The sequence below is a fragment of the Phodopus roborovskii genome, unplaced genomic scaffold, assembly GCF_943737965.1.
Source record: "Phodopus roborovskii unplaced genomic scaffold, PHOROB, whole genome shotgun sequence".
Taxonomy (NCBI): domain Eukaryota; kingdom Metazoa; phylum Chordata; class Mammalia; order Rodentia; family Cricetidae; genus Phodopus; species Phodopus roborovskii.
The window spans coordinates 2,003,674-2,009,673 of NW_026126571.1; positions in this window are offsets into that span (position 1 = coordinate 2,003,674).

Genomic DNA, 6,000 nt, shown 5'->3' on the forward strand with positions numbered 1-6,000 from the left:
TCATTATCCCTCGATGCCACCAAGGCCGCTTTTGGTTGGTGCTAAACTTCTCCTTGTCCATGTAAGCTGATGTAAGTCTTTGAGAACTCGACAGGAAGCTCCATTTTCACATCATTCGCTGTCACAATTTTTCTTTTAAAAAAATACCTCAAAAACAGGACATTGTGACAACTTAAGATTCCATGAGGGTATGATTCCTGAAGGTTGTCCATTGGATGACTTCCTTGACCTTGACTCAGCTGGGGGTCGTTCTCTCAGCTCATTCAGCAGTTAATGGCAGAGCTCCTAAGGGAAGGAGTGTGGTTGGATTTTTATTTTTTTTATTTTATTCTAAGTTTTGCTTTTGAATAAAATGTGAATCTCCTTTGCCCATCTCGTCAAGCTTTCTGTCATGGTTGCTGTCATTTGAAAACTCCCACACCTGGTTTTATCTGCTGTCCCTACTTCACCACATACCCTGGACCAAAATAACACATTTGGAGGTGCGTTCCCCGACCCAGGCTGGAAGCTCCACTCCGCCTGCCATCTTTGCGTAGTTGCTTCCAGGAGTGCGGCCTTCCCGCAGCATTGCCTGAGAGGGCAAAGCCATAGGCTTCCCACAGACTCCGGGCTCTGAGCTGTGTGCCTACACGTCAGCGAGCTGCTTGCCCTGCCCCCCCCCCCCCATTCGCTCTGTTCTGAAATCAGGGATGTCTTCTGTAGGCTGTCATTCATATTCTCCTTGCTCTGACTACCCATCATTCAGAGGAAACCCTCACTCTTCATATGGGGACTTCAGATACTGATTGGCTCGTCTGGATATCCCAAATTTTCCTGAGTCCAATAATGGCTGGTTTGTTTTTCTTTTGGGGGCGGGGAGACAGACAGGAGTGAAGTCATTTATTTCCTTGTGTTTAAAGAAGCAAGGACTGGCTGTCTCAGCATACTAACGCTTTAGATTTGATCTAGAACCCTTGTAGCTTTTGGATGTGTTTTATTTCTTATCTCTTTGAATTCCTGTTTGGTTACCTGGCTTCCAATGGAGGTGAACTTAACAACCATACTTGAATATTCCGTCTTGACTTTGTAAACTGTGGCTACTTGAAATGAAGTTTATCTGGGGTTGATGGATGAATGGTAGGTTTTTGCAATGTCTCAAGGCAATAGGATGTGTATTATTAAACTGTAGATATCTTAGTACAGTAATTTTATGCTGATAATTTTATTTTGTATAATTTTTACCTTTTTGTTAATATTTTCCTTCCACTTTATTGGTTTGTCTCCTGAGCTACCGCCTTCCTTTCCCTTTCCTTCTCTCTCCCCCAGTGTTTCAGTAAATTTAATTTAGGGTGCCTAGAAATTGCAAGTATGTATCCTTTTTTTTGATTTGTATTTTATTATAATTTACACAAACAACTGGGTTTGTGAACTGTATTACTCCTGGCATCTTTAAAATATTGTGGGTGTTTTAATAAATTTTATATTTATTTTTTGCACTCAAATTCCGTGTGGGCTCTTTTTTTCGTCCTCTCAACCTTGAACCAGAACTAAATTGTAAAGTAAAGGTACCCGGAAGCCTGCCTCAGAGCAGCTCAGGGACCTGCTTTTACCCTGCCCGTCATCTAAGCGGATGGAGTTCACACGCTGGCTGGCCGGTGCAGCTCGGAGCTCTGGGTGGCCTTTGTCATCTCTCCTCGGCTCTGTTCCCCTTCTCAGTCGGTTTGGAATTCAGCTGTCCATACTCCTACCTTACAGCTGCTAACAAGTGCCACATCCTGTGGGTTCTGATGGCTCTGCTGTCCCTGGGACCAGGGGGCATGTCTTTAGTCCAGGTTGCAGTCCTGGCGGTGGCTGGGTTTAGGGGGAATTGAGCTGAGAAAGATCAATGGACAGAAAGCTGCTCTACTCTCCCATCCCCTCTGCCTGAAACGTCCCACCAAGCAGATCTAGCAGCAGGAATGAGTCACCCAGCAAGTCAGAGGCCCAGTGATTTTTTTTTTTTTTTTTGCAGAGGAATCCTCTAGAACTGCCTTGACCCAATGTCCAAGGTCCTGTATATGGATGTCTATGTGTGTGGTGCCCCCAGAGGGCAGAAGAAGGTATTGGATCTCCTAGGACTAGAGTTACAGTTGTGAGCTGCCGTGTGGGTGCTGGGAATTGAACCCAGGTCCTCCGGAAGAGCAGCCAGTGCTTTTGAACCACTGATCATCTCTCCAGTGCCACACACCTTTTTGGGGTTTTTTTGTTTCTCTGCATCTCAGTTTGGCTAAGTGTCTCATTTAGTCCTTGTGCTTGATTCTGATCTTCATTTTTGCCGTCACCCCTATCTAGCCACACCAACGACCTTAGTAACGGTTCTCCTCTCCTGCTGGTAGGACTGGAGAGATGACTCAGCACTTTAAAGAACACTTGCTATTCATTCAGGGAACCTGAGTTCAGTTCCTAGCACTCACGTCAGGCAGCATACAACTGTGTATAATTCCAGCTCCAAAAGATCTAGTGTCTTCTGGCCTCCGGGGGTATCTCCTCTCCCCCCATCCCTATTTTGCTGCAAGAAGCAGCCCCTCTAATGAGGGTTTAGAGATGTTCTGATCTATGGGTGTGTCAGTCATTAGTGCTATGTCTGCTTAGCAGACTAACAATTAAGGTTCTCTCCCCTGGGGCCTGTGACCTATCTAGCTACAGGTTCTTGACCCCATTAACAGTGCCAGGCATGGGTTCTATCTAATGGATTGACTCTCAGAGCCAATCAGATAGTGGTTGGTTTCCCCCATAATATCCTTACAATAATGTTACGACTGTCGCACCAGTAAGAGACTGTGTCTCTTACCAGGTGGGCTCACAACTGACAGCTGGGTGATTACTTTCCCCCAGGAACATTCCTGGCATCACTATGAAAGCTAGCCAGTTGGGATGAAGCTTCCAGGTGAGTAGTTTCATTTTTCCATGTTGTGTGATTATGTGGTATCTTAAGCACTAAAAGGCATTACCGTCTGTGTAGTGCTACAGGGTAACCAAGAGTGTTTGACAGTAGCCTGTAATGCTTGGGGGCCTATGGGACCCCCTTGACCAACTTTAAAAGAAGGAAAAAAAAAAAAAAAAAAGCTGGTCAGCATGCAGAGAATTAGAAACTGCAGAGGGTTGTTCCGGAATGGAATGTACATAGCAAACGTGCATCAAGAATCCTTGTGGAAGAGAGGATGGAAAGGTTAAGAGGCAGAAGCGGTGAGTAACCAAGGGAATGGTGTTTCCCAGACACGGGAGGGCACAGAGCTCAATGGCGGCTGTGACAGCGTGCAGGACAAAACCCCCTGCACGGACAGGGGCAAGTTGGCACAAAATCCCTACCACTCTGGGGAGCTTTGGCATTTGACGGCTGCTGGGAGAGGGAGAGTCCATTTCCTTCAATGCCATGGCCGCACTCCCGAGGGTAGGAGAGAGGCAACACAAACTGGACCTGACGGGAAGAAGGTAATGGAGTTGGGTGGGTAGGGAAGTGAGGATGGAGAAGGTGACTATAGGAGGGGTTTGGGGGAAAGGGAAATGAAGTTCTCAAAAAACTGATAAAATGTTGTTTTAAAAGTGTTACTGCCGGCCCTGAGGCTGCTTAAGCGCGGAGAGCTGTCGGTCACCTCTCCTGAAGTACTGTGCAAAGGTGAGCCCTTCAGAAGACGGGCCCAACCCTCACAACCAGTGGTGTGCCAGTCAGCACCTCCGGACCTGGGAGTCCCCACGTCCACCCTCCACGCACTGGTCTCCGCTCCGGGTGTCACTCCTGGTTTGTACCATGAGTAGTAGCTCAGGGATGTACATGATGGCTCACCCCACCCCACCCCACCTCTGTAACTTCCCATCCAGAGCTCTCAGGCCCACGTAGGCCCAGTTCTGCTGTCTGTCCCGTGTGCCGTCACACTTCTGCAGGTAGAGATGACTCTGGCTTCATCTTGTACTCATCTGAGCTAGCTATCTTCAGGCAGGCCAGGGGACTTGGTCCTCGCTGATTTCTCTGAAGGACCACACTTCCCCAAACCCTCCGGTCCTAGGGTCCATAGCTGGTAGCCTTCCGTGTTCAGGAGTTTACAGTCTTAGCACCCCAAGAGTCAAGTTCACAATGCAGCCATACATGTGCAACCCATAGCCCGTGGACCACACGCACCCAGGATTGCTCTGTGACCCACAGTCATGGATTTGAATCACGACAGACTTTTTAAATTCTTTTCGTTTTTCTGTTTTTTCCTTTGATGTGGTGAGGGGAGACTGGGAGAGATGTGTGCCATGGTGAGTGTGTAAAAGGTTAGGGGCCTACATGCATGAGTCAGCTCTCTCCTTCCGCCATGTGGGTTGTGGGATCCAGCTCAGGTCTTGGACCATCAGGCTCGCTGGCCAGCTAGTACATGTTCCAGCTGAGCTACCTCCCGGGTCTAGTGATTTTCTTATGGCTCAGTCACACGGTTCTCAAGTGTGAACTTTATAGATCCGTGTCCAAACACTGCACCCTGCAGGCCTTCCCTCAGACCCTCAGACCCTCAGACCCAAGGCTGCCTGGCCTTGGGTGTGACTACCAGTACCAAGGCTGTACAGAGCCTTGTCTTGCCGTAGTCCCCATGATGACTCTGGGCTGCTGCAAGGTGCCTCGAGGCTATATGGCCAAGCCGAAGTTGTAAGTACCACAACATCAAAGTTGACTTGGTATTGTCAAACTTCCCAGGCATACCCTGACACCGATCCAGACCCCACCCCCTGAGTGTCCTCAAGCTGCTCTTGTTACAGTATGGTCAGACCACATTAGAACCTGACACTGGCTGTGGACTAAGACTAAAGTGGAGTGGCAGGGGTGTGCAGAGCCCTCCAAAGCTGGGGCTCAGGCCATTTCTCACACTTCGGTCTAAGTTTGAAAAGGTAAGTTCTTACGTGCTACACATATAACAACTCGAGTTCAGATGCCTAAATCACCTCTAGACTCAGCTGGGAAAATGGCTCAGCAGGTTAAAAAAAAAAAGTGTCACCAAGCCTGTGGTCAGTCCCCAGGACTCGGGAGCAGAAGGGAAAACTCAACTCGAGTAAGTTCCCTCTGATCTCCACACGTGACTGTGCTACCCACAGAAAGTTACTGCCAGGTGTGGTGGCACATGCCTTTGATCCCATCACCCCAGAGGCAGGTGGATCTGGGTTCGAGGCTAGCCTAGTATATGCGGTAAGTTCCAGAACAACCAGGGCTGTCCAGTAGGGGTCTGGAGACTGGACCCGATGGCAGAAGGCACACCGAAAGGGCTGTGGGGATCCCCGATGCCCGCACCAGGCACTAGCCATACTTTTATGGACCAGGCAGAATCTAGAGTGAAGGTAAGGAGTTTTTCACTGAGTCTGAAGAACACTGGAGAGCCAGCTTCTGGAAACACAAGACAAGGCAGGTCCCGGGGCTGGGGAGGCCAGTCACCCTGCACCGTCTGCTCACCATCGTGGATCCACAGGTAACACTGGTGACCCTGACCCAGTAACGCTAGAACTTCCACAGAGCAGCAGACTCTGTCCCTGGTATCCAGAATGGATGTCCCAGCTTCCCAGTCACTCCCTCCCAGAGCCCAGGGTGAGCGTGTATGGCCGGCAAGGCTGGTTGAGAAAGCACAGCCCCTGGCAAACTCTCCTGCCAAATGCAGAGTGTGGGGGCCTACAAACCCCAGGCTAGGCATGAGAAACCGGGGTTCCCTGTCGCCCTTGGAGAAGTAGGGGAGGGAAAGTTCTTAGGACTTCGTTACAGAACCAAAAACTCTGGGTTTGGGTGTAGTGACACACGCTTTTCATCTGAGCCGCAGGGAGGCGGAGGCAGGCACATCTGCTAGCTCCCGACAGCCTGGTCTAAACAGCTCCAGGCCAGTCAGGGCTACACAGTGAGACCCTGTCTCAAAACAACAAAATCAACCAGAACCCGGCCTTGATTCTGTGCGCGGCAGCGGGGGAACTGTGCAGGGATGACCAGCGTGAACGAAGGCGCAGCTTCTGACCGGAGGCGTGACTCGTGCC